Source organism: Excalfactoria chinensis, chromosome 4, assembly GCF_039878825.1.
Source record: "Excalfactoria chinensis isolate bCotChi1 chromosome 4, bCotChi1.hap2, whole genome shotgun sequence".
Classification (NCBI taxonomy): Eukaryota; Metazoa; Chordata; class Aves; order Galliformes; family Phasianidae; genus Excalfactoria; species Excalfactoria chinensis.
Window position 1 is genome coordinate 21,886,909 of NC_092828.1, and position 25,460 is coordinate 21,912,368.

Genomic DNA, 25,460 nt, shown 5'->3' on the forward strand with positions numbered 1-25,460 from the left:
ATGCATGAGTTTAAAAAACTCAAGGTTTTGGCATTCTCTGGTATTTAGTGTTCTGATATTCGCATCCTAAGGTGATGGATGCTGGCTCCAGCTCCATGCTGGCCTTTAACCTGCAGGCAGCTGGGCAGATCCACCAGGCGAAGGGCCCTTCTCTGCGTGCTTCTTCTGTTCTTTCTCTAAGCAATCATCTCTGGCCACCACCAGACCTATGGCCTGACCCAATTATGGCAATTTTATGTTTCTATGCCTGTTTGTGTCAATGACTCCAGTGAGGTTGAATGAGGCAGTAAGAAACATGGAAAGGTATGTTCTTCCCACAGCAAGATAACTATTTCAAGTCAAGAGGTCACAGGAAAGTTAAAGAGGCCTCTTTTCTCAGAATAGGCAGCCAGTGACAAGGAGGCAGAGGGTGCAGTCCTGAATTCCTTCCTGCAAAGACATGCTGCCTCCAGGCAAGGTACTCCAAGCCCTGCTTGAAGAAGGGGCTGGTGGCAGGCAGTGCTGCTCCATTGGTTAAGCATAGCCCTTCCATGGCTCTTCTGAGGCGCACAGCAGCTCCTGGGGGGTCTAGAGAGGTCTTCAAGGGTCTGTAGGGCAAGATGTATGGGAGCAGCTGTGGTCCCTTCATTTTTTCAGCCCAGAGCTAAGGAGAAGCCTCATGGTAACCAAATGCTCCTCACAGGGAGCAGAGGGGCAGTGCCATTGTCTGCTCTCTGCTGACAGTGCCTGATGAAACAGCATATTGCTGTATCAGGCAAGGGTCAGGCTGAGTGTTAGGGAAAAGTTCTTCACTAGAGGGTTGTGGGTGTGGAACAGACTCTCCACAAAAGTAGTCATGACCTCAGGCTGCTGGAGTTCAAGGAGACAATGCCCTCAAACACAAGGTTTGATTTTTGGTGTGTCCCACGTGGAACCAGGAGTTGGACTCAATCATCCTTGTGGGTCCCTTCCAACTTGGGATTTTCTATGACTCATGCATAATACTGCATCATTCCTACTCTTCTCTGCTCACAAGAACAAGAAGTCAAAGCAGCGCCAGTCTTTAATGGTGAGCAAGAAGCACCTGGTCAACGGGCTGGGACCTTCTTGGAGACTCAGGTGTGGGCAATTAGCTCATGGTTAAAGGAGGAGCTGTGCACCTCCTGCCAGCTCCTGGTACTTTCTAGTATTGATGTTATTGCCACAGGTAGGTGATAACCTGAGTGGTGTGGTAGCTGCTTCTGAATGGGTTGGCTTTGCCCTGTGGCTCCTTGCTTTGTCTGCAGCACTCCTGTTATTTCCATAAGGCAGCCTGCCAGAGTCTGGTTGTATTTACTATACTGTTACTTAAGTAGCACTCTCATTTGCAAGTAGTTTGTGATGGATGGTCCCAAGCTCCTATGCAAAAACAATATAATGCTGGCAGCTGCTCATTTTTAGCCTCCCAGTAAAAAATATTCCAATCAATCAATTGAATTACTACTATTCGGCCCCATGTGCTAACTTGGGAAGTACAACAATGCCTTCCTGCTAATCACATATGACAGTCTCTTGATTTCATTGCAATCAAAATGAAATTACAGGCTCAATTTGGCTTCTATATGGTCTGTTTTTGCTAAGGACATATGAGAAGGGTGCTTGTGGGGCTCTTGAGACTTGATGGCTGAGCCCTCTGCCAGGGCTTCAGAAAATAAGGGACGGTGCTTGGTGAGTGCTGTCTGAGGAGAAACAGCAGCAGAGAAGCAACACAATTCAGTGCTGAACCTGAATGAAAAGCAGTAGATGTAAGAGGTGAAACATCTTTTCTTATGCTGACCACAAGTCTTCTTTAAGCTGATTATGCTTGATGTGAAGGGCCCTTAAATTAAGGGTAAATTATCTTTTTGCATTAATAGAGAATGTGAATGGGTATTACCTTTAAATGAAAACAAGACTGCAGATTTCACTGAAGCCTTTTATGTAATCCATGGTTAAGCCTCTCTTGGAAAATGTGGGTTTATGTGTGTACTCTGGGACCTTGTGTTGTGCCATTAAGTAAAATAATTGCCTATATTCCGACAGGCGCTGAAAGGACTGGCACTGGGTCAGTTCTTAAAAGTTTATTTGCTATCTGTAGGAAGACATTTCTTTTTCTTAATGCATTTATAGGCATTGTTCTAGTTAATACTCATGTAAATAGCACATTAATTGAGTTTTCAGATTCTGTAGTTGTATGCTGCAATATGCTGATATCTTCAAAAGTAAAGAAAGTGATGTGCAAAGCTGGGTAGATGGTAGGGCACAGAGTAATACAAACTGCATTCACACACAGCCTATCAGGAGAACCAGGCAGGAGATGGCAGAACCCTGGCAAGTTCACAGTGTAGTTTAAATTGCTTTGCATCACCTGTTGGAGTTTGTCACCTGTCCCAGTGAAGTTTTTACCCAGTAATTGTGTTGCAGATGTGTGTGTGGAGTAGTGAGGAGATGCATTTTCTAAGTAACATAAACTCATTGCAGTTACCCTTGTTTTTTCCTTCCATCATTACGGTGTTGTTTTAGGAGACTGCTGCTTACAGGAAGAATCTGGCAAAGTTAGATGAGCCTGAAGCTCTCAGGGCTTTGTTTTCCTGTGTGCGGGCTCCATCCAAAAGTGTACAGGAAAGTGGCATTTGAGATTGAAGGTAAGGGTTGAGACAGTATTGACCTGTTCCACACAGTGACTGGATCTGTTCACCTTACTTAAGCGTATTGGTAGTCTTCAGCGTTAACTGTAACTTCACATAGGAAAGAAGGGCCACAGATCTGCTATGTCAATGAAAGACATGGGGCCCTCCTGTGGTAAAACCGTGCCCCAAGAACAGTTATGGTTCTACCTGGATTTTGAGACTGTGAATGACTTTCAGGTCTTGGCAGGCAATGGAACACGTATCTTGCCTGAGAAAAGTAGAAATCTGACTGTTCCTTGGGTCCTGTGACTTCTGTGAGGAAACTGGGATGGCTGGTTCAGGGATAAATCTGAGATGAACCCAATAACAGCACTTTTTAGTGCATTCTCCAGACAGTCTGCATTCTTTCCTTCAAGCTTTCTGTATCAGTAAGATTCAGGTCTGCTCTGTCTGAAAGTGCTGTCTTGATCTGAAACTGTGTTGGTTCTGAGGGTATGTGTGTATAGATGGGAAAGGGGATCTCTTTGTGGGTATCTGCAGCAAAGATGGATCATTATCTCTGAGCACTGAGATTTCAAGCTGGTAACCACCAGGAGAAAAGGGGAGGGGAAGAAATGGTATAGGCTAAAACTTTTGGGTAACGTTGTTAGAAATAGATTTAGTAGGAAGAACTACAGCAGCAGTGCTGAAAAGATGAAAGGCTGTTTGAGTGTCATCTTGTATGACTGTCCAGTGGGAGAGAGGAACCACGGCTGTGGGATCCATCTGATTTTTGGTGTCTTCACACAGAAACTGCTAAAGCAAGAACTGTTTAAAAGAAGCTTATTATTTACATACTCTAGAGAAACTCACTAGAAGGTCATTATTCCAGCAGTCTTTGTCAGGTCTTGAACAGCCTCACTGAGAATGGGAATGAGTCTTTGAGGGACTCTTGATCCTGAATGGCATAACCACTTTTTTTTGCCCAGACTCTGTGTTTAAGATGATGAATATGTTTCTAGGCATCAGATTGTATAAGGAAGACACTGTTATGTCAAAGAAGGGTGGAGATTTTTCATGTAGAACAGCTGAATCCAGTTGTACCAGTGAAAGTAGTTAGGCGTTGGTATGTATATATTTCACTCAGAAAAAATCCCACTTGTCAACAGATCACAGAAAAGTCATATTAGTATTGATGTGAAATCAAATGGTCATGCTTGGATCAATACCTTATAATATTATTATGATGTTTGGGAGATATGGAATGCAAATTAGTGGTGATTGAAATAGCATTTTCCTCTTACACTTTAAATTATAACTATTCCGTGTTTTGCACATTGTTAAATCATACAAACAGACTCGCATGCGTATAACACATCTAACAGGATATCATGACCAAAGCATTATACCATGGGGCAGCTGTGAGTTGTCTGTAACACTGTGAAAATTGCAGAGAAAATGATGAGGCCAAGGGGAATTTTCCTGGAGAAAGCCTTGGTAAGTACTGAATGAGGGTCTTTGTTTTTGACCCGATGAAAAATTTTGGCAAGATAAAGCAATTAGAATCCTGGGATAAGCAAAATTTTTTGCTGCCCCTCATTTTATATAATGCACAGCCTTTATGTTACATGGAGATAGAAAACCTCTCTCTCAGGATTATTACATTTTTTTTTATGCCAATCCTCAAAATTATTTAATCGTAATGAAAAAATATTCTTTTAAGCTCCCTACTAGTCATAATTTTGACACTTTCCTTCTGATTTGTTATGCTAATGTAAGATCACTATCAAATACATTATTTTGATGTACAGTGCTATAAAGTCTGTCTCAGGTTTTTCCTTTTGGTCTGATTGATTACATACAATTTTTTTGCCATCAAGATAAAATCTTCATATAAATTAATTACATAAATGGAATTTTACCTATGAATTTCACATTATTTAGTTTGATGAACTTGTGAACCAGAGATGTTTTTACTGGGCACAAAGAGACCTTGTATTGCTCCTACACAGTGAGCCTAGTGACAAATAGTGGCATCTTCTGTTATTACGTATCATCTTTTTCAATGCTAATGGGATGGCAAAAGAAACTGCAAGAGAAAACAGGCTCCTAGGATGTGTTCAGAGCCAAAGGAATTGGGAGTAAGAATTTGCACCTTTTTACTGCCTGTTAGCAATTGCTATGTTTTTTTCGCTATGCTGTTGGTGAAATGGGAAGAGACATGGCCAAAGTTGTTCTGGAGGGTTATGTACAAGTGAAAATGGAAGAAAGGTAAGCAGGAGACAGCAGCGTGCTCAAATGTTTCCTGGAAAACGTGTGCAGGAAGAAGGAAGCAAGGAGACAGAAGAGGATGGAACAAGAGACAAGCTGTGATCACAGAATCATAGGGGTTGGAAGAGACTTCCAGAGATCATCGAGTCCAACCCCCCTGCCAAAGCAGGTTCCCTACACCACATTGCACAGGTAGGCAACCAGGTGGCTTTGAATATCTCCAGAGAAGGAGACTCTACAACCCCCTTGGGCAGCCTGTTCCAGTGCTCCATCACCCTCACTGTAAAGAAGTTCTTGTGCACATTTGTACATAACTTCCTATGCTTCAGTTTCCTCTTGTCCTGTCTCCACACACTGCTGAATAGAGTCTGGCCTCGCCACTTTGCCCCCTACACCTTAGATATTTATGATGCCTGAGGAGGAAATATTTTTGGAAAATCCAACTTCCTCTCATACAAGAGCTTAAAATCCAAATGCTCCCTTCTCCTTGTAGATGCTAAAGAGGTTGGGATATTGCCTGTAGGAAATGAGATGCTGGGATGGATTTCATGGTGACCATGTCCACAATTCCATGGCTGGAGCTCTGAACTGATTTCTCTTTCACAGCCTCATGCACACCCAAGAAAAAGTTGACATAGACCACCCCTACTTCTGAGGAACCGTGCAGAAGATGGCTGTCACTCTCTGGCAAGATCCTGAGTTCTGTGATCGTTGTTGTACGTGGCCTTTGTGCGGACCACAAAGGGTTTTTCTTCTCATGCTTGTGTTGTCTGGCGCAGCTGAGAACCCTTGACATATATGTCTACATGTCAAAGTTCTTTTCTGCTTCATATGAAAGATGATTCTCTGTAAGAATAAGTAGCAATGTACTGTATTTGCATCTTATCAGCCACTTCTGACTTGAGGTTGTAATAATGGGACTTTTGTGATGCAAATTGCAATGTGGAAGGCCCATAGAAAATCAATTGCTAGATATTTTAACATCTTGTTTAAAATAAAAATTATTTCAGAAAGTTTATAACACTGCCAAGGAGCTACTTTTTAAAGCAGGCTAAAAACAGCTTGTTTTGTATGAAAGCCAAGTGTCTGCGTGTTTGGGTTGACTATTGGAGAGCTAACCAGCCGAAACTTTGTGTTTCCCCAAACTGAGACTTTTTTCCTCATTAAATTAACTCAAGCTAATTTGTACAATAACTAGGCAGAAATATGGACTGATAGGGTATATGCCCAGTTTCATAAGAAGTGTAGATTTAATGTGTCTAATAGACCAGAATACCAGGCTCTGACCGATTATTAGGTTTTAATAATATTGTGCACTTCAGAACAGAGAGGCAGAGTTCTTCAGAAAACTGCAAGTCACACGCTGCTGAAGATGAGCTGTGAGTTCTTGGGTGTGTTAATGTGTGCTCAGATAGGGAAGCACACAAAATAAATTACTTGATTTGTGCTTCTTCAAGGATGACACAACCTATCTAAGCATCCGTTTATTTTCCTTGCTTTCCATGTAAGAAGCTCTTGTAATCTTCTCCATCCTCAGATTCAAAGGCACCTGAGAAAACACCTTTGGAAAGCTTAGTTCTGGGTGCTATGCTCTCTCAGATAGTATCAGTCTCTGTAGTGCGTTGATAATTAGCAAATACTACTAAGTGTGCTATTGGAGAGAAGCAAGGAAGCTGTAGTACATATCTAAAATGTAGACTTTGCGTATAGATTTCTGCAGGAATTGCTTGGATGTGTTCTCCAAGCTGAAGGTCTTCTCTGGTGATGCGATTTCACTCTCTATTACATTCCTATAAGGCAAGCAAATGTAATGAATCCTCAATGGTGATAAATGATACAGATGAAATTTCACCATGTCTGACAATGGCTGGAAGGCTCTGAGTCAATGCTACTTCGCCCATGAGCTGTGAAATGGCTATTTCCATAATACCACTGTGCTAACTGTTCCTCCTATAAGTTGCTCTAATGACAATAGATCCCTATAAGCCAGGAATAGCCAGTAATGAAGAATAAATAGCTTTTTGATAGAGGGACAGACTGGGGTTACTAACTGCAGCCTCAATGGTTGGAACTGGGCATCATTGATAATACTGCCTAAATTTAATTACTTCATTTTGTGACGCACAGTATCCCCCTTGTCTTAGCCTAATTGTTTTGAGTTGCTATTGTGGGGAGAACAGTTTGTGCCTGGAAAGAAAAAGTAGGTGATCTTGAAGTTATAAGAGAATGTGAATTAGTTTTCCATTATTTATAGCAGAATATAAGTATTTTAGACCATACAGCATCTTTCTGATATTTGAAGCGCTCACGACATAATCATTGTATTCCCTGAGCTTACTTGCAAGGAGATTGTCCAGCAGTTGCACCAGATAATCTAATAGCTGGGTCAGAAAAGCCTTTTGTTATTTATGTTGGAAGATGAATATGTTTACGTGCAGTTGCAAAGCATGAGCTCCAAGCCTTGTTGTGAAACCATGAGAGTAGAAAGCTTAGACCCGTCCATAGAAGCAATTTGACGCATCAGTGTTAAGTAGTGTTTTTCTTAATATCTTAATATAATTACACCAAACAAGGAATAGAATATTATGAATCCACACAAAGAATTAATTTGTTTACCACAACAGATATCTTCTGTTAAATATTTTTCATGCTTTTGTTCCAAATGGGGCCACTCTGGGATTTAGACAAATACGTTACTTCATTTCCCCTTTTGTTTCATTAGGTTGACTCTATTTTTGTGAAGGAGAGATGGCAGATTTAATGCAGGTTAGTTTTCTTATCAGAAGGTTTAAGTTAGAGGTAAATTATGAGCAGACAGCATTTATTTCCATTTTAAATCCCCTTATTTACTGTTGTTGCCATCACTGTTACCATTATTATGGCATCTGTAGGGCTACAGAACATGACATTTTAAAAAGAGGCTTCCTAGTGGCTTTTTGAATTTCTGTTTAACTAAAATCTTTCCTACTTCATTCAGCTACCCTTACAATTTACATTAGACAACACTCCATCAATAAAACCATCAAAATGATCTACTACATTGTAGACAAAAGTTATTGTGTCAACTTGACACTAATCAGTTAATTCCAGTAAACCTTCAGATAAACAAAAGCTTGTTGTCTATTACTGATGTGTGTGATTAGCCCCCTGTATGTCCTATAGCTATGCACATCTATAGAGATGTATCTGGCAGACACTTGGCCCGAGGGCTCTATATGTAAACCAGGACAGGATCTATAGTTAATGATGTTGACCCTGACTCCCTCAACAGAGATTGGATTCAGTCCTCATAATATCCCGACAGCTGATATGTATACTGTGCTAACAATATTATCAATTACTTATGCAACTTTGATTCCCACTGTTTAAAGCTGATAAAAGGTTCTTTCACATTCCTTATTACTACATCCCTGTTATCTAACTAGATGTGTTTCACTTGGATTTCTTTTAGTTTACTTTTTGTTTTGAAGCTCCGTAACATTCTGAGTTCTGCATTCTGAGTAACATGGTACTTTTTTCTCTCTTGCACTTCTAATCCAGTAAAGATGGACTGGGCATTTATTTACACTATGTGCCTAGAGTCTGTAAGGGCTGCCAAGCAGCCAGCAATGGGAGAGGTCTCCAGGTGCACTGAAGTGGACAAGCAACCAAATCCTGGTTGTCCAAGAGCCAGGCCTGTGGCTGGGCCACCCAAAAGCCAGAACTCTGAAGTCTATCTTCACTTCCAGAAGCTTAGTAAAAATAACATACACTCTGTTCCTTCTGACCTTCTCTGTCACTGCAGAGTGCCCAGCAGTAGGTGGTAAAAATGGATTTTGTGTATTTTTGCCAGTGGTGAAGATGTGAGATTTTTGACCTTGTATAAGCCTAAATTTTGGGGATACCCCTGACTGTGCTATGAACAGCATGATGCTGCTCTAGAGATCCCTTTTCCTGTAATCATACTAATTCTGTTTTTTTTCCCTATGTTAGAGCAGGTAACACGGAGCATTAGCCACAGCTGTGAATTGTGTACACTGCACGTGTGCACTGAACAGCCCCAACCTGCGTGTTCACTGGAAGAGGAACCTGCCTTTTCTTAATGCTTTACAAAGCACTAAGCACATACAGGAGCAAGAACTGCAGCACAAAGGAAGGGTTTCTGCTGGCACAGCCCTGTCCAACCCCTCTGCTTGCACACTGCTGGCCCTGGTCCCCATGCATTGCCCTGACCTCCAGGAAGCTGAGCAGGAGGGCTGGGCTCTGCCTGACGCACCACGCAGCGCTGGTTGAAATGATGACAGGGACCACTGTTAAAAATTAAATTCTGCCTTATTTTTTGTGCAGTTCTTGTGAGCCACATTCGCGAATAGTAGTGAGAGATTTAATGATCGCATATTTTTTATCTTATTTCACTTCGGTCGATGCCAATTTTTTTCTGTTACTGTCGACTTAGAGCTCAAAGTAATTTAGTAATTGATTCTAAGCACGGCAGCTCGCCAATGGCAGCTATCCATTCAGGGGAATATCTCTGCTAATTTTATCCATCAGAATGAGATTACCATGCTAATCTCTCCCAGCCCCAGTACCTTGGTCAGTTGGGACACACTGATGCAAACGATGTTATTAAACACAAACCCTTCACTCGGGACAGGAGAGAAATGAAAGCAGGGAGATGAACGCATTGGGATGTGATGCAAGGATTGCTGAGACTGAGCTGGCATTGTTTGCTGTGTCCTCTTCATCACCCCCGAGCTCTTGCGTGTGCAGCACTCTTTTTTTTTTATAAGCAATCTATGGTTGCTTGCTTGTTTGTATCCAATCTTTTTTTTCTCTCAGAAAGATTTGGCTGCTTTCACAGATTGTCAGCTTGTGAGGGACAGAAGCTGTGGTTCTTTTAACCGAACCTTTTTCTCTGCAATGCTCTAATTTCAGCCTGTGCCTATTAGTAAGGTTTATTGGCATTTTTAGATCTCTTTTCTCTTAGGTTAGAAAAGCTGCGCTATGTGCAGCTGTGCTGAGTGGCAGAGCTGCACTGCCCTTCCTCTTCACCATGGGTGCTTTGAGAGCACCTTCTGCTCTCAGCTAGGGAGGAGAAAAACAGCCTTCAGCTGAGGACTGTAATCTGCTGCTTTTTCTGCTGCAGAGCCCTGCTTTGGAGCGCTTCCATCTGCCCGGTAACTCCATCTTGTAACGGGCAGAGATCTCTGGCACAGGTCCTGCAGAGCACTAAAGCGTTTGCCGGAGGTGTGGGGGCTGTGCTGAGCTCCAGCTGCAGCCCCTCTGTGGCATAATGGGACCTGCTGATGGCAGGGCCTCTCCTGCCTCTGCCTGAGCTCAGATCCACTTTCAATCAATAAGAACCCATTTAAAATCAGGCAAAATCTGACCCAGCTATAATGTAGATCAGCTCCAGCTGAAGTGCAGGCTGCTATGCAGAGGCTGTTGGAAGAAATAACATAGGAAGACTGGTGTCTGTTTTTGCAATGCATTTCACTAATTCTTGGAGCGCAGTGATTTATTAATACTTGTTCAGGGATTTCCTTCAGGAAGGAAAGCAGGAATTTTCTCTGAGTCATGCCTGATCTGGAACCTACACAGCTCCCAGCTGCTCCTCTCCAGCTCCTCAACACTGTGCTTAGGGGAACCAAACAGCAGGACTCCTTCTCTTGTCTTAACACATCATCCCATTGCACAAACCGCCGTGAGTGACAGAAAGCAATTTGTTTAATTGCATTGCATTTTTAATGTAGATCCACAACAGAACTGTGTATAATACATTAATTTGTTTTCTGCCATTTATTTTTCTTTAATTCTATTTTATTTTCCACCTATTTAATTTTTAAAAATTCTCCTGGAATTAGCTTTAAGTCAAAGCAGAAAATGAAGGTATGCTTTCAGAGGGCCAGAAAATAGAAGGTACAGTTGTTTACACAGGAGATTAAATCAGCCTAAACAGATGCATGGAACATAGTTAGAGAAATACTTTCTGGGTTGCATTTAAACAACAACACAAAGAAGGAAGATGATCTCAAAATACTCAATTCAAAGGTAAAATATTCAAACACAAGTTGCCCGCAGAAGCGTTGTGCTCCCAAGAGCTACCGTCTGAAGGATTAAATTCTCAAGGGCGAAGTAGGAGAAACACTTGTGGGAGGTGTGTGTCACCGTCTACTTTTATCAAGCCAATATTTTTGATAGACACACATCTTGTGTTGGCAGTTTAGAGAGTTCAGCAAACACCCAGTTTTTGAGGAAAACACAGACTTGGAAATTTGCTTAGAATCTCAATGTTTGTGGTGGCGAGGTTAGAGGGGCAAGGGGATGCTCCCAGCACTCCTTCCCAGCTGGGGTACCACATCCTGAGCATTGCCAGGCAGCAGTGTCAGTATCAAGGTGAGCAGAAGTCTGCTGAGAATGGGGAGGGGAAGCAGGAGCTGTCACCTTTCCAAATACCTTCTGCAACTTCCTTATTTCCCTGAAATGCCAAATGGGAGAACAGCCAGAAGGCTTGAGATTACTGGTTCAGGCTCATGCACTGTCCTAAGCATAGCTTTTGAAGACTGAACTCAGTTTTAGGAGTGAGGCTGCTCTTTGTTGAGTGGGAGTTCATAGAAAGACAGGTTTCAAGGCAAACTTAGGACAAGCAGGCGTAGTATTTTCCACACAGGAAACAGCTAAGCAAACTGGTAGCATTTGGAGCCATAAGCTATAGGGCTCTTAGGTGCAGTTACTTGCATGGCTATGTCCATCACAGCAGACTCTGGTGGTCTATTGGAAAAAAGGGATTTTTTTCCCCCTGATCTCACCTCTGAATAGCATTACTGTGTGCCAGTTCCATGACCTGGAAAGTGCTCTTCCTAATTAAAGAAGTGCAGTCCCTAATTTTTGCCTCAAGCCTGTCAGTGTCCAAGATGCATGTGGACAATGCCCTCATGAATGTGCTGTAACTTCTGGTTAGCCCTGAAGTGGTCGAGCAGTTGGACTGGATGATCTTCGAAGATCTCTTCCAACTGAAATTTTCTATCCCATTTCAATCAGTAAGTCTGATTAAGCTAATGTTTACATCCCATTCTCTCCCTGGTCTGTTCTTGGCTTGCCCATTACTCATCCCCTTTAATGTACTCTCTGTATCCAGCTTCAGACAAGATTATTCCTTGCTGTGTCTATATGTCTGTGATGCCTCACAATTGTACGTAGCAAGAAGCAGGAATTATAGAAATGCCATATAAATCAGATGGGTTTCAGTTACTCCTGGGCAGTACAAGGAGGGTACATGTGCCTTTAATAAATATACCCAAGGAAGACACAAAACCAGTCTGTGCCTGATTCTGCATAGTCTTCTGAAAAATTACTCCTCAGAGGATCCTGCTACTTCCAGTCTCATATTCTGCCGTGTAAAAGCCTAGAGGACCCATGCCAAAACCTACTGGGGGGCAGTCACTGCTGTACCATTCATTAGTTCACTGCGGGGTGAAAAGAACAGCAGGAGGAAGATGAGGTTATTTTTTTTTCCTGTGATAATAAAGAAGAATATTGGAATTGCTGCTGTGCGGAGAAAAAAATAGAGCTGAAAGAGGGATGACGCTGATACCATGGTGCAGAGGATGATATGCATCTACAGAGGGACAGGCATGCCTGTAGGTAGATGTTTGGCTGTTCCTCCCCCTCTTTGCACATACGACTCCCCATGCCAACCTGCTGGGTTTATATGACACTGAGCCATGCAGGGCAGCTTTCAGATCAACGCAGGCCTGCAGTGCCTCCATGGGTGCCATCCCCACTATCAAGTGGCTCCTTGTTACCACCCCAGCAAACATGACTTCCCACACAGCAAGGAATAGGAGAAAACCCTGAGCAGCAGTCCATTATTTTCTCACCCTGATGTGAAGTGCCACAGAAGAGCATTTGTGATGATGGAAATACAGTGGTTGATTTTCTATAAGGCCTAAGCTTAGTTTGCCTCGAAATCTGTGTGCATCCATTGATAACCCCATTATGAAATCCAGGAGTCTTAATGCAATTGTGTCAAGGAAGATTTACTTGTTAAAGGGAAAACGACCTTCACATAAATAATTCACTACAACAGAAAAATAATCCTCTGTGCTATCATCCTTACATTGAAACTAATCGAATGGAGTTATTTTTAAATTGCTTGGAAGTGTACTGCTCTCATTTCATTGTCAATAAATATGCCCTGTTTCAGCACTGCACTTCACTCAATGCATCTGAATCTTCCAGAGGGGCAGGAATTGATCAGAACTTTTTAAAAATGCAGAAAAATTCCTACAGAAAATTTGCGTGCTGTAAAATTATGCAGTTCCTTCAATAAGCTGAAAATGGGCCGTATTTCCTGTATTGATTCAGGTCCAGCTTCTGCTTTGTGATTGAGGTTTTGCCTCTCATCTCAGTGGGAACAGATCTTCAGCCCTCTGCTGGAATGAATTCTGTCTAAATCCAGAAATAAAAATAGAAGAATTTAACCTCAACAAGCAGCACTCAGTATTTCTACAGAGGAAGGAACGGCCTTATTTGACTTCTCATTCTGAAAGAAAATAGAAGTAGAAAGATGCAATTACTGGGAATTCCCTTTTTCTTCTCTTTTCTCTTTCCCCTTTCCTTTCCTCCTTCCCTTCCCTTCCCTTCCCTTTCCTTTCCCTCTTTTTTCCCTTTATGTGTGTGTGTGATTGTGCTGTTGTTTTCTTTAACTTCTCTTTCATTTCCCCAGATTAACTAGCAGGATCTACAAGGACTACTAATAGTCACACTTGCATTTTTAAATATCCCTTTAATGTACGTCAGATCAAGTAAGGTTCCTATTCAGTTAATCTAAGCAATATTCTCTGTTACTATGAATACCCAGATTAATTTCCTTTCTGATTTTCCTTTCTACTCCATGACCTTGTTGTCAAACCACTCCGGTTCTCCCCTAACACCATTGTCTCCTGTGGAGGCTGCAGTCACTTGGAGGTTAAGTCAGCATCTAACCCTCTTGTCAGATCTCAGCTGAGCTGCTTGGCATCCCCGTCCTGCCTGAGCCTCTTGGTGTGTCAGCCAATAAGTGGGTCAGGCCATCATTCTACTGAGCAGCATTGAGTCCGGTAACCAGAGATACATTGGTCAGAGATACGAGCTGCGGAGCCACAGGTGGTGCCAAGATTAAGTTTATGCACGTGTGTTCTTAAAATTAATCGCTAGGAATAATCATTTTTGTTTAAAGAAAAGTTGTGGATTGTCCCTTTCTGTACACTGACGAGTCCTCCTTATCATTTCCATTCTTCATTTTTTTTAATAAAAAAGGCAGAGTGAGTAGTTTTGGTTTCTGAAAGCTGACATTTTTCATTAAAAAAATATACAAAGACACGGAGAACTCGTGGGTGGCCAGGTGAGTGTTTTGATTGAAAAGCCTCTTTTTAATGACAGCGGTTTGCTTTATTGCAAAATGCCCACAGAATAAAAATGCTTGCTATTAACTTGAAACCTTCCTGAAAGACTGCTCTGATTTTATTTAGCAGGTATTAAGTTCCGAGGATTCAGCAATAAGTGCATGTCCTAGCATAAACATTTTGGGACATTCATGCATATTCAGTGACTGTAAAAGGGCAGCAAACCCAGGTTTGTGTGGGGACTGTGGGATATTAGATGTGTCAGCACAAGAAGCCTTCTTGCCTCTTAGTTTTGTTCTCACCAACTCTGTATGTCAGCTCTCCAGGTCTTTTACAGATAGCTGTGTTTTCCCTAAGTATGGAAGGCTGCTGGTTTAACCATCGGGGGATATACTTCAGCTGGCATAACTTGGAGATGTAGACAGAATAATTCAGTTTAAGTGGAAGTCCCAGAAAGGCACCTGAGAAATCATATAGTCTCCTGTAGCACCTGAATGTCACCACTTCAGAGGGTGTCACCTTCAAGAAGTCACCTCAGTGTCTCTTCTTGTCCCGTTATGTCATGGCTTGGATTCTCACGCTGTTAAAACTGACTTTTTGCTAATTTCCGTGAGTAATCTAATAAATGCACAGGAGTCAGCATGGAATGGTCCCATTCACAGCTGGTTATTTTGTGTTTCTGTAATTAGCAGCGCACACGCAGTTATGGCTGTCGATACTTTTATGCTGAACATACCTAACAACTTGCTTGCTCTGACAGGGTAAAATCACAGAGTCGGAGAACAACAGAATATCCTGAGTTGGAGGGGATCATTGAGACCGATTCCTGGTTTCACACAGGACCACCCAAAATTCAAACTCCATGTCTGAGAGCACTGCCCAAATGCTCCTTTAACTCTGGCACTTGGGACCATGACCACTGTGCTGGGCAGCCTGTTCCATGCCCACCATCCTCTGGTGAAGAACCTTTCCCTAACATACAACCGACACAGCTCCATGCCATTCCCTTGTGCCCTGCTGCTGTTCCTGTGAGGAGCTGTAGGCTGCCACAAGCCCTCCTGTCAGCCTCCTCTACTCTAGGCTAAATAAATCAAGGGACGTCAGCTGTTTTTCTTACACCTTGCCTCTAGAACCTGCTGGATCTCACCTTCTGTCAGTGAGAGGCACCATTTGGACTTCTTGCTTTGAGAGTCCTGTGTTGTGTGTGGAAATAGGCTCCCCAGGGAGGTGGTTGAATCGCCATCCCTGGATGTGTTTAAGAGCCGTTTGGATGTGGTACTCAGGGATATGATTTAGCAGAGGTTTTTTTAGAGATGGGGTACTGGTTAGGCTGCGGTTGGACTTGATGATCTTCAAGGTCTTTTCCAACCTGGGTAATTCTATGATTCTATGAAACATTTATTTTGAGCCTGTCACTAATCAAACTCAGCTGAAGGAGCTTAGAAGTTATTATAAGGAGGATAAAAAGAGACCCAGACAGACACACAAACAGCTTGATTGCAACAAGGTTCATTTCCTTAGGAAGCCAAGCAAAAAATTACTCCTCCACAGGGTCCAATTTTGCATGCACAGAGATACCAGAACACTAATGCATAAAAATTACAACTAACGTAGAGGCTCTGCTAACAGACAGAAAAAATTCCAGCATGCTGTTCCAGATGAGTTGTCCCTCCTCCTCAGCATGCAGAAGGACGGTGTTATTAGTGTGTGCAGGAGCTGTCAGGGCAAAACATCTGCTGTAACGCAACCGGTTTGTCTACCACAGCTGCTGCAATCTGTTCCTAACACTGCTCTAGCAAACCAAAGAAGAGCCTGCCCTGTGCATAGGTGATCTTCCTTCACCATGAAGATGCTGTAATGCCAGCCAGAGGTCCTAGCATCCCATAGGACAACAGGGCTCATTTTGACGATAGTTATCTTCATCCTATCCTTTCTGCAGTTCAGCTTCAAAAACCAGCCAGTCCTGTTGAATGAAGTTATCTGCAGCAATTCTACTGAAATGTTTTGACAAAAAATAAAACCAAACACAAAATAACATCAAATGATCTAAAAATACTCAACTTGCATTCCTGAATTAATCTGTGATGGTGTAAATGTGGTGATGACAGAACTGGCTGCCAGAAGCCAGGTTGTGTATCTACTGCAGGCATACTGACCTGGATAGCACCCACAGCTCTGTGAGGGCTGCACACGATAGGATGCGTTGTGGTTCTTCATGTCAGGCATGCACTGCTTCCCAATTACTGCAGAGTCCTCTGGCTCACTTACAAGCAAACGTTTTGGAGCACCTATGTCCAGGCATGGTTCCCAGATGCTCAGTTCATGGCCGAGCAGCAGCGCAGTGCCATAGGCATGCAGAAGCTGCCTGCAGGGCTGTCCTGCCATGTCCACGAATCCCTCTATCTGCCTGGGCCATGAGCATCTCTAATACTGTATCCATCACAAAAGTATTGTTATTTGTCTGGTTTTATTTCCTTGGCAAATACATACTACTCCCTTGAGTAGTATCATGTCTAAGTAGTCCTTATCAGCAACATGTGCTGTGCTGTCACTGCTGTCCCCCAGCAGGCAAACCACACATCTGCAGCAAACTGAAAAACAAGGGTGCATCTACCTCCAGGAAGATAACCAGGATAGAGGAGGGCTTGCAGTGCTGTTATGACATCAGTGCACTCCTTCTTGTCTAGCAGAATTACTTTCTGCAGCTGAGCGGTAATTTAACTCCTGGGCTTGTTCACCTTTTGGCCTCAGTGCTGCTGCTCTGAAGATAATGGAGGTGGGTGCAGGTGACACCACTGGGAGAGAGAACAGTATCTCTGCAGCTCTACACATTGCCTGGGGAGTTTCCATAGGGCCTTACTGTCTGCTGCTGGCCTGCCCAAACCAGAACTGGCAGGGGAGAGGTGAGTGGCACGGATCCTGGTCCCAGTCCTTTAAGCCACCCTGTCCCCTGAAGGGTATTTTGAAATGCAAAGTGCTTTTATATTTGCTACAGCAGCACTATTTAAAGCTTTTATTTGAGTCTTGTTTTACTTACTGGAGTTTCCAAGAAGCAGTGGGTTCATCCATACAGCTGCTGATATGGAGGTTAAGAGCTGGATGTTTCCTTGAAGAAGCTCCTCCGATCATGCTGGGTCCTTCGAAAGTGATGGGAAAGAGCCCTGCGAGGAGCTGCTGCCCTCACTCCATCCCTCCCCAGTTCCCCCTTTTGTGGCAGGAAGTCACTTCCTGTGTTGCAGCCCATCCCCAGCTGCTCCTTGCCTGTTAATTTGATGGGGACTGTGACACCAGTAGTGTGAAAGCTGTGGGTCAGTCACAAATAAAATGGCCATTGGCTGGACTGGGACAGAATGCACTGAAAATGTTACAGATTCCTAAGTGAACAGGTCTGAATCTCTGCAGGTTGTGCATATAGAGCTACTAGGCTTGACCTGTGGTTCTCAATTTCCATCCTAAAAATTGAACTAATTATATCATCTATTTTCTTTCATCCTTTTTTTTTCCCACATATATCCACAGATATTTCCTACAGCACTGAGGTGCTGGGATGGAAGCTATGCTAGAATGCCTACAGAGAAACGAATGCCTTTCCTTCTGATTTTGATTGATGAATGGTAGATGGCATTTGAAGATTAAGATGTGAATGTATATATATATATGAGTATATATATATATATAATTTGCATTTATATATATATATATAATTTGCAATACATTTTTTTCCCAGTGAACAATGCAAAAAATTATGTACAGAAAACACTGCATGATTAAGTAATAAAAGACACCTCTACATACAGGTTTAATACTTACAGTTACATGGGCAGACTTCATCCAAAATTGAGGTTTATGGCTTTTTCCCCTCAGCACTCTGACCACTGTAGTTTCCTGAATGGAACACATTTGTGCCTCCCTTTAACTGCTGCTTTCCCACCATTTATTTAAGAAAGTATTTGAATTGCTTTAGATGTCTTATGAAGTTAATTGGATAAAATTAGGGATAATTAAGTGTCATAAAACATGATAGAAACTTGCTGATGTCAAGGGGGATGTTTAAAAGCAGTGACAATGACAGGTAAATTTGACATATGTCAGTAGATATTCCATAAGTTTCCATAAGCTTTTCCAAGCTTCCCTGTCCATATAAACCAGACAAATTGTATTCTGGAACTCAATTATAATAAACCTATTCTTATTTTTTTGATGTTAAAAATATCTTCTAATCCTGTCCTGAAACATCTCCATCAAACACCATTTTATATTCACGTTTTATGAGACATAAACAACTGGGCTGAATTAATTGAAATATATCATTAAGAGTGTATTTTCCTATATTAAAAAATCGATTGCATTTTACATCTTCGTTGCTTTTGTTAGAGCAGCTCCACTGCAAGTTGCTGTATACCAGCCTGTTGTCTATGTCTCCACACATTGACCTTTGTTGTAAGATCTGCTATAGACATCACAAACTCTCACATCAATTTACTACAATTGGATGTGGCATCTTCCAGCTAATTTGATTTAGGCAGAAATGCACCTGGCTCTGTTTTTCCCTATAGAATGTTGAGGGAGTTCGGAGTCCTCCCAGATGCCATCTATCTGAGTAGCCCATGTGTTTTTCAAGGTCTAAGCAGTTTGTCTTCATCTACCAAAATACAAGCCACTAAAATGGGAGAGTAGCTACATTTTTAATGCAGAGATCTGTTTGATTTTAGGCGGAAAATGCATACATATATATGGATGTGTACATATGTCTGTGTTTTATATATAGAAATCTATAGCATATAAATGGCATATATATGTAGATGTGCTTATTAAAATATGTACATAATATGCATAGTCCTATGCTGCAGCATATGTTTATTATTGTAATTTTTAATGAATATTCTTAATTTTCTTATATATATAAATACATACATATATATAAAGCTGCTTCAGGAACTCTTTGCAAAAAGAAAAGCATTTCAGGTGTCAGTGAAACTTTCCAGACACTGAATTAGGTCACATGGATCAGGCAGGTGACAAAGATCAGTCCTGCTCCAGTGGCAGGAACAGAAAGAGAACAAGCCATAGACTTTTCAGCTTCATCCCGTGTAAGTAAAACTGTGATTTAAGTATATATATTAACCTTGCAGCGTGAGCAATCAACCAAATTAAGTTACTGTACATAGAGTTGCAAATGACTGCAGTAATTAGAATGAATCTGGACAGTTTAATGGAGAAAGTTGGTGCTGTCCTCCAGGAGCAGGAGCTTCATCAGGCAGAGACAGCAGAGCCATGGCCTCCGGCAGCCAGCTGTAGGCTGGAGGACTTCACTGGTTGGACTTTGCAAAGAAGGGCTGGAGGGAGCAAAATAAGGCTGCTGGGGGGTATTTGATGTCCAAGAATTCACAGGGTAAAATCAGCTCATGTTAGGGGAAAACAGAAGTACCGCAGTGGTACAGATGTTAAAAGCACAGATATTTGCCCATAACAACTACACCAGGTATTCAGCAGCAAATGTAGTTTTGGAGACATGAAAAGAAATATTATGGTGATATGGTGGCAACATCTTGGAAAAAAAAATAGTAAGAACCATTTGAATCCTACAGTTTTCTTTGGTACTTTGACTACAATAACTGTGAATCTGTGTACAGCAGAGAAATGAAACGGCTCTATTAGGGCTGGAGTTGTATGGCTGGACTATGCTGAAGTACTTTAACTGCTCAGTCTGCTTTCTCTTTTCCAGTCTACCGCGTCATGAATACACAAACCTGCAATACAGTAACAAAGTTTTGTGAAGCCAGTAATAAAAGAAATACTGGTTGCACCTTTTAAGTCTGTTTCGGCTATTCTTTTACAATAAGATCCCTAAATACTTTCTGGACGTGTTTGGATCAACGGCCTTCTTAAACCATTCAGGACCCTGGGAAGTTTAAAAAACAATTGCTTGTTGTTTAGAAGAACTGACGTGTATACAAGGTGCTCTTAGAATACACACACCATTTACTTTTTCAACATATTTATTTATTTTCTCACAGAGCAATCTTTGGTAATGGTTTCTCTTTTCAAACCATTTGTCTGTAATTTCCATTTACTGCAGTGACACCTAATGGTAGGAGAAGAAGAATGGATCTCCAGCCGCCTTGTTTGCTGTGGAACAAAGGGGTTTCTGCATTTTTATCTAGTGGGGAATGTATGGATTCTTTCCTCTCTCCTCAAAGAGCAAACAGACTCTGCTGTGATCTGGAAAGCATTCAGCTGCAGGAACAAAAGCATCTACACCAGAGGTCTAAAGCTATGGCCTTTAGAAAGCCAAAATCCTCGCCCCTCTACTTTTATAAGCTTTTAAGGGCTAAACTTCCATTAGGAGGGAGGAAGGACAGCTAAGGCTGAATGTTAAAATGGCCAGTAACAAAATGATACACAATCGCTCTCCATGGCATATGGTCCTGACTATACATCTGGAAGCTTCAGGCTCAAGGGGGCTAATGTTTGTGATGGGTATTTTAAATTCATCTGCGCTGAATGCTGCCAGAAAGTGAGTTATTCAGGTCTGAATAAAAGTTGGCAAGATATATGCCAAAGATGTTCAGAATTTTCTTCTGTATAACAAGCTTATGAAATACCTTTTTATGCAGCTAAGACCAGCTGGGTGAAAGTTAATCAGCCAAATGCAATTATAGGAGGTGTAAGTCTTATTAATGTATTAGGAATTCTCAGGGTACCAGTGGACCATTCCAGATGTGCAGCTGCATAATGAGAACAGCGTAACCTTGATCAAGAAGCCAATCTGCCCGATCTCCTCATCTCTTCTAATAATCTATATAATATTTACTTGCAATGGCTCAGAAGGGAGTAATAGAAGTAATAGGTTCTCATTCAAACTTCGACTTCATTTTGTAATAAAAGCGCTTCAGTGTAAGCCCAAAATGATAAAATTTCACTTAATCTTGAGTAGAAAATGGCATTTCTTTAAACATGTCTGATCAAAGGCAGGTTTTATTTAATATTCCAGTTTGGACAGGTGTATTTTAATGGTATAAAAGCCAAAGTAAATGATGGGTCTGGTGCTGGGCTAGGGACAGACTTCAGGGGATATATTCTGCGTGGGTTAGTTTTAAGACATGCAGGGCTGCTGGGGATGGAGTCCTGCTGCAGGTAAATGGAGGGCCTCAGGGGAGAGCAGATTGCAAACCCTGGGAGACAATTCAGGACTTGTGAAGATACCCGGAGTTTTGTCTTTTAGGGTTTTGTTTTCTTACAGTGCCACAGGGCACAGCCTTCTTGGTTGCAAGAGTCTGAGGACAGTGCTAGCTGGGTCTCTTCCTCCTCTGACCAGAAAGAGACTGAAACAGGGGAAGAGGCATGAACCTGCCCTGCCTACTCCAGCTACCCACAAAAACAACCCTTCTGTGCATTAATACATTTATAGATCAACTTCCTTACCTGTGGATGTGCTGTGAGTTGGGTAGCCAGGGGAGCAGCCCTCTCCCTCAGACATTTGTGCATATCACCGGCCCTCACTAATTACCCCCATGACAAGGGCTGCTGCAGCCTCCATGGCACGCTGTTGTTCTTGTAGCATTCTGGCATCTAAAGAGACCACAACAAATCTACGTGTCTTCCCCATTTGTACTGACAGATTCCCCAAAGGAGACACGGCTTGTCTTAGGGACCTATTGTCCTCTTTGTACATACAGTCAACTCCCATTAATCTCATTAATGAGACCTACATTCCCAAACTCAGAGGAAAAAATTCAGCTGGTCAGAAACAAAGATCTCCTGGGGAGGCAAGCAGGGAGCTCAGGAGACCCTCAGCCCTCCGCCCCCCTGCTGCCCTCCCTGGGTACCTCAAAGTGCCGGGGTGCGGTGAGAGCACCCACAGAGCTGTGCAGGGCCACCCACCCGCTGGCCCCATCCCATCCAGATCAGGCCATGACGGATGGCATACAGGGGCAGGGAAGGAAGGGGGAGGGAAGGAAAAGAAAGTTGGTGACATAGTCCCACTGTCCCTTCTAACAGGGACCGATGTCTGGCAGCATTTCTTGCAGTCCTCAGAAAATACACAGGGCTTGGGAAGGGAGGGTGAGCATAGTACCTCCACTTTTTTTTTGGTCTCAGGAGAGGAAATATAAGCAGCCATTTAACCTTTCATATTTTTTACTACTTTTCACTGAATCAAATATGGAAATACTGTTGCAGGCTTAAAATAACCCTCTTTTAGCTAAGCTGCTTGGGAACAAACCTTAGCTCGGTGTCTGCTGGAAGGGATGGGTTCTGCAGGAAATGGGGCTGAGTGATCACGGTGTGTCACTACAGGGTGCTCCTCCCACCCCACTGCTGCCACCTGCACAAGAATCTTCTCCAGCTGCTGTCTGGGGGTGGGCATCCCTCACTGCTCCCTCCCCAGCAGCAAGACCAAGAAAGGGCCATGTGTTGAGGACAAGACAACTACCTCCTGGGTTCTCTAAACTAGTCTTTGGTGCCTGTCCTTAACTTTAGCTGGATAATCAGCAATGAGAAATGCTGCTGTATTTGTACATACGGCATAAAGCTCTCTGAGACCCATGGCCAGGGGGACTTTCTGCATCTGGGTGCTGGTGCAGGGGTGAGCACATGGTATGTGAGGTCGTGGGAGCACACCCAGCCTGGTGCTCTGAGTCATCCTGCAGGGCTGGAGCCAAGGAGCTGCTCTGCTGCAAACGGGAAATTGAATTCTGCTTGTGCTTACTGGGAAGCCTTGAGTCAGCCCCGGCACTGCTGCTCTGTGTGAGAAAATATGAGAGCTGCCCACATTATGTGCCATTATTGCTTTTATTACCTACGTCATATGAGTCGGATGGCTTTCAGACTTCATAGCCCAGTGATAGGGTGTGCTAACGTCTGCGTTAAGCACCGAGGATTGGATTCAATGCCTGACAGCTGTCAGACACGCTGCAAGGGGTGGCTGCAGCCTGGGCTGGTGGTAATCGCAGGGGCCCACCCTGTGGCAAGAGGTTGGGGCTGAGGTGCTGGGGCTGGAAGAGCTGCTGCCCTGTGCTGGTCACTGCTACTTTGGCTTCTGCTGAGAGAATGGAAGGGGAAGGCACTGCCTCAGAGCTGTGCAAAATGTTCTCATCCGGAGACGTGTGCTGACATTATGGAGAAGAAGGGAGACCAAGAACCACGAAGTTTAGGTTTATGTCTGGAAAATCAGTTTCCTTCAGTGAGCAAAATTTAGCCAGAAATTTAATTAGTAAAGATTTATTTTATTTTATTTTATTTTATTTTATTTTATTTTGTCATGAGTTTTGCCTATCTCAGTTCCCACTAAGGCTGCAGATACTCAGCCACAAGCCTTTCTATGGGGATATGTCTGCTTCACTGCCAGTAGTTGAGAAAACCCAGAAGTCTACATGCAAAAAGGAACAACAACAACAAAAAAGCCACTCGATAATTCAAAAGTTCTAATAAACTTTTACCTTAACTTTGCTTCAAGAAAGGTACAAAAGCTGTTCAAACGTTACGTTCCAAAATCACAGGTAAACGAAATGGCTGATGGTTTGATTCCTGTGTGATCTGGGACCTTTTGATTTCAGAAAGAGGAGAATCAGCTGCACAGCTGATACAAAAACAAACAAACAAGCAAACATAAAGAAGTTGTTTACAGATATTTAGCTGCAAAATGGCAAAAGGCAGAGGGAGATGGCAGGGTGGTTTTAGCCAGCCCTGCTGCAGAGAGGTGTCCTCTGCCAGGAGCCCTGTCTGGTTTAGGGCTCCTTTGTCACCAGTGAGAGGAACCAGCCCAGTATGGGGAAAGCCTGAGCTGGCCAAATGAGCTGGTTCTTGCCCCTTTTGCATCCATACATATTCCTGAAGGAAGAGGAAGGTTTGTCCTCAGCCATCTTATTTGCAATCCTCAGTCTCCTGAAGTGATGCTGTAGGGAGGCAGCCAGGTGAGTGGCAATGTATGATCGCTGTGGGTGGGTTATTCGCAATATTACTCATTCCAGAGTTCTGACTTTATCTTACAAAGTGAGCTCTGTTACCCAAGCATTACATGTCATTCTCAGAGTCCTAGTTTTATGTAAATACAGCAGTTTTCCTCCTGTTAATTGAATTACTTATTTGTTACTTGTATTGTAAAGGACAAGGCCTTCAGATGAAAAGTCTTTCTCCCTCTCTTTCAACTACAACAATAGTTCAGAACTTGTATGAATGTGTCCTTCTAGTTGCCATCTTTGGAAAGTCTATTTTTAGCCACACTGTCCCAATCAGACCTTTTGGAAACAGAGGCTATGGTGCAGACCTGTGCTGCAGTGGAGTCAGTTCCGTCCAAAGAAAATGCCTCTTACAATCACAACCTTTCCCAAAGAAGCTCTAAAAAATGCCTACAGTGAGCTCTTATCCTGGCACTGCTCTTCCTCATGGGGGTCTCTGTGGGTGCCTGGCTCTTCCTTTTCCCTGCAGGGTTCATGCCCTGAGGTATCTCTCTTCCTCAGAGCACCTGGGAACCAGCAAATTGCTTTCAGGTATTTCTGAATCACAGAATCACAGAATTATAGGGGTTGGAAGGGACCTCTAGAGATCATCGAGTCCAACCCCCCTGCCAAAGCAGGCTCCCTACACCACGTCGCACAGGTAGGCGTCCAGGCGGGTCTTGAATATCTCCAGAGAAGGAGACTCCACCAACTCCACCTGAAAGCCAGGTTGGGATCAGCTCTACCTGCAAACTGACCACCAGCTGCTACCCATCTTTTTTTTCCTTCTTCTTTTTGTTTTGTTTTACCATTAGTTAAGAAATTGAAGGCGGTTTCATTCAAGAAGCTGGAGCTCTGCTGAAAAAGAGGCAAGAACATTTTTCTTTGGAAAACGGGAAAGGGAACTTTATGTTCCTATCTCTGTTATCAAGCAGCTGGAGACTAAGCAGTGGGAAAGGGGATGAGAGTGCAAGGATAAGAGGCAAGCACGGTCATGGCTCTTGCCAACAGTAGGATGGAACTGATGGAACCTGTACTGCTCAGTGCTACTGTGACCAATGTGGTGCACAACTTCAGGGCTATGAACAGTCTGTTCCTTTTAATATCTATAATTATATTGTAATTAACTGAGTGTAGTCATGACTGCTCTTAGTTAAATGTGCTTACGATAACACTGTTTTGCATTATAGAAACGGTTTAATTTAATCTGATTTTAAATAACAACTTATTTCCCATCAGTATTTCAAATGAAACACAAAGTGCACTGCAAACCTGCTAAT

General features: G+C 42.7%; 1 long non-coding RNA gene across 1 annotated transcript; it reads left to right on the plus strand.

Moving 5' to 3' along the window:
* The first annotated feature begins 1,158 nt into the window (after positions 1-1,158).
* Positions 1,159-9,244, plus strand: LOC140252066 (uncharacterized). Its single transcript, XR_011903525.1, has 3 exons — positions 1,159-1,186; positions 2,521-2,642; positions 8,850-9,244. It is a non-coding gene; the product is annotated as an uncharacterized lncRNA (long non-coding RNA).
* The last annotated feature ends 16,216 nt before the right edge of the window (positions 9,245-25,460 follow it).